Source organism: Balaenoptera musculus, chromosome 3 (assembly GCF_009873245.2).
Source record: "Balaenoptera musculus isolate JJ_BM4_2016_0621 chromosome 3, mBalMus1.pri.v3, whole genome shotgun sequence".
In the NCBI taxonomy this organism is placed as follows: domain Eukaryota; kingdom Metazoa; phylum Chordata; class Mammalia; order Artiodactyla; family Balaenopteridae; genus Balaenoptera; species Balaenoptera musculus.
The window spans coordinates 42,054,001-42,065,694 of NC_045787.1; the positions used below are offsets into that span (position 1 = coordinate 42,054,001).

Genomic DNA, 11,694 nt, shown 5'->3' on the forward strand with positions numbered 1-11,694 from the left:
GAGTTTTTTCCCTTTTAATTTGATAAAAAATTAGGATAGAATGAAAAAGAATGAATAATAAATTTAGATTTACATGTGAGGAAGACTGTCAGTATAAACTTTATTACTACAGAAACAGTACTACCATAACTGTAGAACAGTAGATGAATTACGACTGCCAAATAGAAGGCAAAGTAATATTTGTTGAATAAATAAGTTGAGCAGGGATCAGGATGGGGAAATTTCAATATGGTACCTTTTACATCATGTCATACACAGTAGTGTGATTATGGATAAATTCGCAAAAAGTCAGTCATGCCTACATTAACTGATTATCAAATTAATTATTTAAAAAGTTATCCAACTCTGTGCTATTCCATTAGTACTAATTATGAATTCATAATAACTAATACTTGTATACTATTTCACATTACACAAACTGCTTTTATGTAAATTATTTCACTTGATTCTCCTAATATCTTAGAGAAGCAGGTGGATAGGGCAGGGATCATTATTTTATTATTTTTTTCAAGTTTTTATTTTTTTTTACAGTAGTTTTAAGTTTACAACAAAACTGAAAGGAAGGTAAGGAGATTTCCCACAGACCCTCTGTCCTCACACACGTATAGCCTCTTGCATTATTAACATCACTACTCACCAGAATGGTACATTTCACCAAGGATGAACCTACATTGACACACTATAGTCACCTAAAATCTCTAACTTACTTTAGGGTTCACTCTTGGAATTGTACATTCTTGGGTTTGGAAAGGCAGGGATTAATTATTGGAACTTTACAAAAGAAAAAACAAAAATTCAGACAGGGTAAGGTACTTACCCAAATCACAAAATTCGTAAGTGAAAGAGCAGGGATCTGAAACTAAGTCTTCTGCTTCTAAATGTCATGCTCTTTTCGTTGGGTCTCACTGTAGAGAGAGGAGAGTCTTGTTTAGAAAGATGGTTTTGACAATATTTTTTATATGTGTACTTAAATTCCTGCCACCTACTGGTCTTTCAGGTTTTGAGAAAGCATTCTCATTTTAGATATCTTCTGAGTTTCAGTATAAAGCACTCCCATAAACACTTGTATAAGAGTATTCAAGTATCCTAGGGTAGTTTTGCTACGTGCTTGGAAACATTATTGGCTCCCCCACGCTTAACCTAAACCTCCTTGATATCCATGTATGTCATAGACATGTGAAAGGAACATTTTGTTGAATCTGACAAAAGCAGTTAAAGCAAATCTTACACAAAATCATACCTTTTGTCTTCCACTAGCAGTAAGTTAAGGCTACTGACTCCTCAACTGCCAAATTATTATATGCACACAGACGTAAAAATTCATTTTAAAATCTGCTCAGTATTAGGTTAAATTCTAGCATAAGGAGCAGTCGTTCCTCTTTGAAATGTAACAAGATAACTTCAAACTCAGATAAGGAGTTGAATCCCCCACTATTGTTTCACACACATTAAACCTTTGATATAATTTAATAACATATAAGAAATTTAATCTATAACAATGATATTTTTAAATGCAAAGAAAATACATAATTATTTTAAAACTTTCAAATGAATAGGAATTGATAATATGTCACGTGAAAATCCCCTATAATCCCATCAAGATAACTGTGAACAATTTGGTGTATAATCTTACAAAAGTTTCTATGTGTATAACTTTATATTGTATAAATATATACTTTATCAGTCTACAAAAATGGGATCACAATAATGTTCTGTAACTTTTTTTTCCCTTAACACTACGTATTGGACATCTTTCTAAGTCAGTACATAAAGAGTAATTCCTTGTAGCCTTTGCTCAAATTCACCTTCTCATACAAGTCTTTTCTGACTAGCCTATATTGCATATCCTCCCTTTCCTGTTTTTTTCTCACTAGCACTTAACCTTCTAAAATAGTCTGGCAAACATTTCTTGTAAAGGGCAAGATAATAAATATTTTAGGCTTTGTGGGCCTTCAGGTCTCTGTGACCACTAACTAGTAAACTCTGTTTTTGGAGTGCAAAAACAGTCAGGGACAGTATGTAAACAAACTGGCATGACTGAGTTCCAATAAAACTTTATTTATAAAAAGAGAATGCATGCTGGATTTGGTCTGCAGACCACAGTTTGCCAACCCCTGTTCTAAAATACTATTTAATTAACTTATTTTGCTTATAGTCTGTTATGGGTTGAGTTGTGTCCCCCCAAAAGATATGTTGAAGTTCTAACCCCCAGTACCTCAAAATGTGACCCTGTTTGGAAATAAAGCTGTTACAGATGTAATTAGATGTTAAGATGTCATACTGGGGGGCTTCCCTGGTGGCACAGTGGTTAAGAATCTGCCTGCCAATGCAGGGGACACGGGTTTGAGCCCTGGTCTGGGAAGATCCCACATGCCGTGGAGCAACTAAGGCCGTGTGCCACAACTGCTGAGCCTGTGTGCCACAACTACTGAGCCCCACGAGCCACAACTACTGAAGCCTGCGCATAGAGCCCGTGCTCCACAAGAGAAGCCACCCCAGTGAGAAGCCTGTGCACGGCAACGAAGAGTACCCCTGCTCACAACAACTAGAGAAAGCCCGCGCACAGCAACAAAGACCCAATGCAGCCAAAAATAAATAAATAAATAAATTTATTTAAAAAAAAAAAAAAAGATGTCATACTGGAGTAGGGTGGGGCCCTACTACAATATGACTGGTGTCTGCTATGAGACAGAAAATACATCACAGGAAGAATGCCATGTGACTACAGAGCAGAGAGTTAGAGTGATGCAGCTGTAAGCCAAGGTATGTCAAGGACTATCAGCTACTATCAGAAGTTATGAAGAGGCAAAGGATTCTATCCAGAGTTTCAGAAGGACTTTTGGTCTCCAGAACCTTAAAAGAATAAATTTGTTTTAAGTTTGTGGTATTCTTTTATAGCAGCCCTAGGAAACTAATACACTGTTAGTGTCCCCAAAATAGAATGTGAGCAAATGAGGTAGGAAATTTTGTATGTTTTGCTCCTTGCTATATTCCTAGTATCTAAAATCATACCTAGCATAGTTTAATTTTGGGTCTTTTTCATATCTTTCCATAACTCTAACTTTTTGAACATATAGAACACGTTATGGCAACTGCCTTTAGTGTCTTTGATAATTATAACATGTGTCAGTTTTCGGTTAGTTTTGATTAACTGAATTTCTCTAATATATATATTTTCATGCTTCTTTGCATACCTGGTAATTTTTTGATTAAATGTCAACATTGTGGAATTTTACCTTGTTGAGTGTCGGATACTTTTGTATTCCTATTAAAGATTCTTGAACACAGAATCCTGTCCTGTTCCAGGACACAGTTAACTTACTTGAAAACAATCTGATCCTTTCAGGTCTTGCTTTAAAGATAAGTCGGGGTGGGATTGGAGCAGTGCTTATTCTGGGACTAATTATTCCCTACTACTGACACAAGACCCTTCTGTGTACTCTATCCAATGTCTCATGAATCAAGATGGTTTCCAATCTGGCTGGTGAGGACAGGCACAATTCCTAACCCTGTGGAATCATTAAGCACTGTTACCTCTAATCCTTTCATGAGCTTCTTTCTCAGTAGTTTCTTTTTTGTTGTTGTTTTTTTGTTTGCTTTGTCTTGGCTGCGCCTAATGGCATGTGGGATCTTAGTTCCCTGAACAGGGATCGAACCCACACCTGATGCAGTGGAAGTGTGGAGTCTCAATCACTAGACTGCCAGGGAAGTCCCGGCAGTTTCTTTATATGCATGCACTCAGCTAAACAGCTTAAGGGGACTCTGAAGTTTTCAAGAATTCTCTTGTTTCAAGAGTTTCAAGATTCTCCAGTATTCTGTTCTATGAACTCCAGCCATCTTCTTCAATTCAAAGAGTATCCACTGAGCTTAGCCTAGATTTCCCCAACCTATGACATGGTTTGGAAACTCTCTCAAGGTAGTACGCTAGTTCAATCATAGGATCTACCTCATTTGTTTCCCATCTCACAAGATCATTGCCTTTCATCATCCAGTGTCCAGTGTCTTATCACTGTTCTATGTATATTTTCTGTTTTATGGTTGTTTCAGACATGAGGGTAAACCTTATCCTTGTTCCCCGTTTTGGCCAGAAGTTGCAGAGTCATTTGGATACCAAATCAAACAAGGATTACACAAGAAAACTATTGTCAAACTATTATGAATTGGTGTGAAAAAACCTAAATAAAGCATTTGCAAATTTGTTCTAGCAATGTATTTAAAAGAAAAAAAAACCCATAAATACCAACAAGTATTTTGCCTAAAAATACAAGTATGTTTCAACATGAGAAAAGATACCAATGTTATCCACTATATTTTCTAATAGATTAAAGACAAAAATAACACAATCATTCCACTAGATGCTTGAAAAGCATCTGATAATATTCAACAACTGTTCAGCTATAATTTTAAAATAACAACAAAGTATTAGAAAACTAGACTGAAAGAGACCATCTTTATATTCATGAAGTAGATAAGAGGATGGACTCTGTAATCAGACTGCCTGTATTCAAATCCCAGCTCCTCTATTTTTTGTAAAACATCTTAGGCAAGTTATTTAATATCCCTAATTTTCATTTTCCTAATCTGTAAAATAAGGATAACCCCACCACCTTCTTTCGTAGGACTTTTGTCAAGATTAAATAAGTCAGGGGAGGGGGAAGGGTAAGCTGGGACGAAGTGAGAGAGTGGCATGGACATATATACACTACCAAATGTAAAACAGATAGCTAGTGGGAAGCAGCCACATAGCACAGGGAGATCAGCTCGGTGCTTTGTGACCACCTAGAGGGGTGGGATAGGGAGGGTGGGAGGGAGACACAAGAGGGAGGAGATATGGGGATATATGTACATGTATAGCTGATTCACTTTGTTATAAAGCAGAAACTAACACACCATTGTAAAGCAATTATACTCCAACAAAGATGTTAAAAAAAAAAAGATTAAATAAGTCAGTATACACCGAGTGCAGTGTAGTACACATCTGCCGCATACTACATACTCAATAAATGCTAACAGCTGTTATCAGTGCAGCTCTTGGTGTTGCTGCCACAGTACTTTATCAGAAACCTATAGTAAACATCATATTTAAAGATAAAAATTAGAGGCATTCCTATTAAGGTCAGGATTCAAACAAGATGCTTGATGTCATCACTTATTCAACACTGTTCTAGAAGGCTTAAACAAAAATATAATAAACAAAAAACAAGATATAAAAATGGAAAAAGAAAAAACTTGTAGATGATATGAAAACAAAGAGAATCAAATAACAAACTATTAGAACCACTGAGAGTTTAACATAACAGCTGAACAAATGATCACCAAAAAACCCCTCTCTCAGCAATAACCAGTTAGAAAATGTAATAGAAAAAAATCCTATTGACAATAGCATCAAAAACTAAACTATATCTAGGAAAAACAATTAAATCAGAACAATGCAAATAGTTTATGGAGAAAACTATAAAACTTTACTAAAAAGTTCATTAGTAAGACTTAAATATCATGGAACAAATATATATATATATATAGAGAAAGAGAGAGAGAGAGAGAGAAGGAGAGGGAGGGGGAGAGAGAGATATCAGTTCTTCACAAATTAATATATCAATGAAATACAATTTTAATCCAAATTGCAAAGTGGTTTACTTTACAAACCAATTTAAAATTTCACATAAAATATTAGAAAATGGCCAAAAGGCAATTTTCAAAGAGAATAAACAGAATACTTGATATACCATCTATTAAGATACACTATCAAGTTATAGTAATTAAAACATGGCATTGGCATAGGAATAGAAAATTAAATCAAGTACAAAACAAAAGGTCCAGAAACAGACCCAAGTATATATAAGAATTTAATATCTTATGGAAAAAAAAGCTACTGGTATCACTGGGGAAATCAAGGACTATTTAATAAATAGTATTGCGACAACTGGCTCCACAAGCAAAAAAAATAAAGAGCCCTACTTCATCACAGATACATACACTCCAGACTGATTAAGGACATAAATGCAAAAGTAAAATTGTAGGACTACTAGAAGAAAATACAGAGTATGCTTATGACCTTAGAGTTAGAGAAGGTCTTTTACAAATTATCTTTGACTGTTTGAGATCTATGAAAAGGTTTAAAGAGTACTTTGATGACGATCCATGTTCTCACCATAGCTTAAGAAATAAAACATTACAAATATAGTTTAAGCCAAATAAACAGTTGTTGCCCTTAAGAAGTTCAGTTTAGAGAGGTGGAATATGCACAGGGTGCTACAGGAGCATAGAGAATACCCAATTCAGACAGGGTCCAGGACAGCCCATCATGAAATAAGAGTAAAGGTTTTCTGGACAGAGACAGTAGCATACACATGAACTATACACCATCTTTGACTCTATAACTGTAGATTACCAATGGCAAAATCCCAGAGCATGTCAGTCTACAAACCAGAGCTGTGCTATCTGAAACATTTTGTGTTAGGGGGAGTGCGTAGGGGAACACATACAACAGAACATCCAAACAAAAACAGATTGTGCAGAAGACCAGTATGAAATGCATTATTCAGAAGTAATGATAAAACTAATCTACCTTAGAGCAAAGGATGAAACTGATTAATTTGGATCAAGAGCAAATGAAAATTTGGAGGCTGAATATTCAAATTTTAACAGGGCAACAGATTTATTGTGCTGAAAGGAATGAAGCTCTTGCTATGGATATGTATACATTCAGCTTTAAAACAATAATCTATACTATAGCCACATTTCAAGAGATGTAGCTTTCTTACTCATGTCAATTGGCTAACACTTCTCATTAAATCTCACTAAGATATACTAGACAGAATAAAAAAGAGATTGTAGCCATTGTGACAATATCACAAGCATTTCTGAAGCATTTCACATTGTTGACCACCTCTGCTTTCTGAATTTCTCATATCTCTTGGTTTCTATGTAACCATATCATGTGGTTATATTCTTTCCTTTATTTACTTTACTGTCTCCTTCACTGAATTCTCTGCTAGGTTTTATCTGCTGGCTATGAATGTACCCGAAAGTATTTGGCATCTACTATTCTTTTAAAATACCAACTTCTTCAAAAATGTATGACTTCAACTACTACCTTCACACAAAATAATTTCAAATATTCTGATTGAGATGTTTCTTCCAATTTCAGTTATGTATCATCATCTTGGATATTCTGCCTATGACTCAAATAAGTTTAACAGGTCTAAAAACAACATACACATATATACATACTCATGCCCACATAAATACATAAATGCATGCACTTAAAAAAAAAAATCACAGTACTTTTTTTCCCCCTCATCTAAAAACACTCACCCTTCTTGAATTTCCTACGACGATGGGGTCCATCATTGTCTCTTGCCTATCCATTACATTCTAGCTTTTCTCAGTTACAAATCTTACTCAGTCTTCCTTCATGATCCTTCCCACTTGTTTTTTCTTTTCTACCCTCCACCATGACCAACCTAATTTAGGCACTGCTCACCTCAATACTTATAACTGCCTTCCTGCTTCTAGTCTCTTTCTTCCCTCCAAATCATTCTGAACATTATTACTGATGGATGAAATCTCTCTAAGCATACTTTAAACTTGTCACTCTTTTCCTCAAAAGCTTTTTAAAAGGTGAATAATAATGCCAAATATTTCAGCTATTTAAGAACCTAAAAATTTGGTTTCAGTGTGCCTGCCCAATCTATCTTCTTCAATATTTAAATCTATTCTAAAAAAACCAAAACCCTCTACTCAGATTTTGCCCTCAAGCTCTAGAGAAAACAGTGAGCAATCTGGTTTCTACTCTGCTCATGCTGAAATTATTTTTGTAGTTTCCCAAATGCAAAGCAAATATTTAAGCTCTTCATTTTACTTGACTTCACCACGCCATACACAATTTGGTCTTACCTTTTATCATGCCCTACCAGCTACCCCTACAGACTTTAAGCTCAAGTCACAGCGAACTACTAGACTTTCTCTAACACATTTTACTATTTCAGAGTTTGGGCTTCTACAAATGCTATTCCTTGGCTCTAGAATGTCTTTCTCCAAACTGTTCTGCACTGTTTATATCTCAGATGAAACATCATCTCTTCTGTGGAATTCCCCCCCACTCCCACAAACATCTTTGCTCCCAATGCACTTGTATACAGTTCCCTAACAGGATTCATAACACTGTATTGTAATTTTTGTTTATATGTCTTGATATCCTGAGAATCTAACATACTCTGAAGCACATAGCGGACAATTAAGAGTGGGTTTTAAAAGACTTTCCGGAATGGCCATATTATTCTAGTTAACTGTCACTCAAGTATACTATATGAAGAGGTAGTATATTTACCATCCTTAGGAGCTCAGATCCTGAAGCCAGGCTGTCTAGGTATAAATTCTGGATCTACCACTTAATAGCCGTGTGGCACTGGGAGAGTTAATTAAGCTCTCTATGCCTGGGTTTCCTTCTTTATAAAAGGAGAATAGTAAGATCTACTTCATAAGGTTATGAAGATTAAATGAATTAATATAAGCAGAGTGTTCAAAACAGTGACTGACAGAAAATAAGAATTACACATATATTGACTATTATAATTACTATACCTTGATTATTTCTGACCCTTCCCACAGATACCTCTACTGGAATGGGCTCCTTTCATTTTTTCCCTTTATCCAAATCTTACCCAGGTTTCAAGGCTGACCTCTGTTAAATCCTTTGATCCTTTCAACTCTTAAATGGTTACTCCCTAATTTAAATACCTATAGCATCTTCTGTATCACTCTGCATATAATTAAAACTGCCTTGCATCCTTGTCATTTTTCACAAAATGTCTACCCAATTTCTGTAAACTCTTTGAAGGTCCTAAGGACGACTCATGCATCTTTGTCCGTTCCTACAGCAAGTACTAAGTGCTTAGTATTTGTTATGTAAAACAATAAAGCTCAGTAGAAACTTCAACTCTGATCAAAATGTCTTTGCAAAGAAATGGAGAAGACTGTGAGAACATTCCATGCTTCTCTAAGAGCCAAGCTGCAAATGTATTAGCGCCAGGGAATTCTGACTCCCATTAAAATAAGCTGCTCTGAAATAGCTTCTGGAAGAAAAAAACCCTCCCTACAGAAGAGTTTTGGGGAGTTCTTAAGTTCCCAAACCAAATTGTAGCAGTGGATCCTCTATGAGAAATGTGTTAACATGACACAGTGACTGATTGAGAGTACAGGATTTGCAATTACATAGATCTAGGTGTCACAGGGACCCTGAGCTTCAGTTTCCTTCTCTATAAAGTGGGTATTGTAACACCTACTTCACAGGTATATGACAATCGACATCCACCCTAACGTTTAACTGAAATGCAAATTCCCTTGGAAAAATTTTAAATAAACTGAAAACACGGCAATTCGTAAATAACTGAACACATTTTTCATTACCTAAGAAAATGTATTAAATTAGCTGTGTGTTTATAATATTCTAAATTACCTATAAGAAAATTAAACAAGTGTTGTCAATAATATGGAATTGGGATGAAAGAAAAATTGTACTACAAAATTTATCCTCCTTTTCTGACACTTTCTCCATCCTACAATTTTTTTCTTCCACTTGTGATTAAAAACAAGTGTTCAAGATCGTCCCCAAAGAGAAATATTTGGAAAGCACAATTTAACTTAATAGCAAGTTGGTTCTAACATTGTAGTATTCCACCTTACAGTTAAAAAATACTTCCAAATAGGAATTAACATGAATTTAAGAAATTATGATAATGGCGAATAGCTCATATGATGATCTGAGTAATTTCAAATTAAGAGTTGTTCCAACTTGAAGCTGGCAGTCACACAGTCTAAAGGGTTTGTTTACAGCACTGACTAAACCAAACACTCCAATCTTTTAGAATATTCATCCTGGCATTCTAACAAGTAATTATTTTAAAGCAGTATAATCGCTGAAATGCCCAATACTACACAAATTAAACCGAAATGGGTTTCCTTCTGAAGAAAAAAAGAAAAGAACAAAAGTGGCAGGTCTTATTTTTAAGCTGTGATATTTTTTTCAGTTTGAAAAAATACTGAAAAACAGAACCTTGCTACTTGGAATAATCTTTAAACTTGGGGGAGGGGGTGAGAGAATTTAAAAAGACAGAATTTGGCGCCTTTACGATACAGTGGTATGCGGGGTTCATTAGGGCCAGGCCATGTAAGCGATCAAAAGAAGAAAAGAGACATTAGCTTGGAAATTGTATAAGTATGGTGTAACTTTCAGCAACGTTGAAACGTTACCATTTAAGTATGAAAAGATGGCTTTGGGGAAAGAAAATTCACCTCCGAGTTGAAAATGAAGGGTCAAGTGCGGGACTACTGGAATTTAAGGGGAGATGGAAAGAGGACTGGGGAAAAAGTGGGGATTTGGTAACCAAAAAGGGGTATGGTCCAGAAGGGCGTGTGTGTGTGTGTGTGTGTGTGTGTGTGTGTGTGTGTATGTGTGTGGTGTTGGAAGTGAGGCTTGTACTTAAATCTAGGTGATAAAGTTGTGGAGATCAAATTCGGAGGTGTGGGAACAGGGAGAGGAAGGAATGTGGGGATTTCCAGGCTGGGATAACAAGAAGTTTGGGGCGCGCGCTATCGGGGCGCCCCTCTCCCGGAGAAGGGGGGCCCCCTCGAGTGCCAGGTCCCCTGGCCCGCCCCGACGCAGCCCTCCCCCTCCGGCTACACGGCCCTTCAACTCGACCACGGCCCCTCCTCACCTAAAGGCCGCGGTGACTCGCTCCTCCGCGTGTCCACAGTGCACGTCCCCCTCGGCGCCAGGCTGGGCCGGGCCCGTCGGCCGGCAGCCGCGGCCCCCAGCTCAGCTGCGTCCGTGCGTTCCCCACGGGGCTCTGCGGGCCTCTAGGTTCCTCGCCCGGGCCTCGGGTCACTCCCGGTTCCTTCCCGCAGACGCGGCACGCGGCCCTCCTCCCGCGGCGGGGCAACGCGCCCCCTGACCCCGCCCCGCGGCGCCCTGTAACGCCCCGCCCCCGGACTTGGGATCTGTAAGCTGATTGGCGCCCGCGAGACCCGACGCGCGCCGGCATTGGCTCAGCGGCTGCCCGAAGGCGACGGGGAGGCTCTCCGAGCGGCTGCGATTCCCGTAATGCGGTTCCCGGCGTCCCGGATTCGGGTCGCTGCGTCCGCGTCGCCGCTCCCAGACGAGATCGAAGGGTTCTCCCCACCTCCCCTCTGCGGGCGGAAGGAGCGGAATGTTCCATTTTTCCGTGGAATAACGGGGTCGTGAACTGAAGTCCGGGTGCTGCCCGCGCCTGCCGTCCTCCCTTCTTGCCGCGGTCCCTTCGGCCTCCCTTCGAGGCCTTCCCCAGGGCATTCAGACCCGCTAGGGACAGCCGGGTGTCCTTGGGGACCGGGGAGGCGTGGGAGCTCCTGAGGGAAAGTGAAGGGCTCGGTGGCCATGACTCCACACGAGATTACCGCAGATTGTGGCGGCTTCGGTCCAAGTCTTATGTAAACGAACCTTGCCACGATATATATTTTTAAGTTAGTAAATGAGTTTGGGTGTGATTGATCAATGAACCCCAGAGTTGGTGACACGCCAAGAAACTAGTTTTTCTTGCGGTTTGTACCTCCCAATCTGTGACAAAAATACCGAGTAAAAACCAATTTCGTTAAAACCCCTTCTTCCCCGCTCGTGGTCCGGAAAATGAACCTTCAGGCTCACTTTGATACAGT

At 38.5% G+C, this 11,694-nt stretch overlaps 1 protein-coding gene across 1 annotated transcript in view; it reads right to left on the reverse strand.

Annotated features, from left to right (window-relative positions):
• IL6ST (interleukin 6 signal transducer) overlaps positions 1-10,958 on the reverse strand; it is a 49,170-nt gene extending 38,212 nt beyond the window's left edge. Inside the window, 2 exon segments of the mRNA XM_036845694.1 lie at positions 818-905; positions 10,719-10,958. The gene's annotated coding sequence lies outside the window, so the exon portion shown is untranslated.
• Between the last annotated feature and the right edge of the window lie 736 nt (positions 10,959-11,694).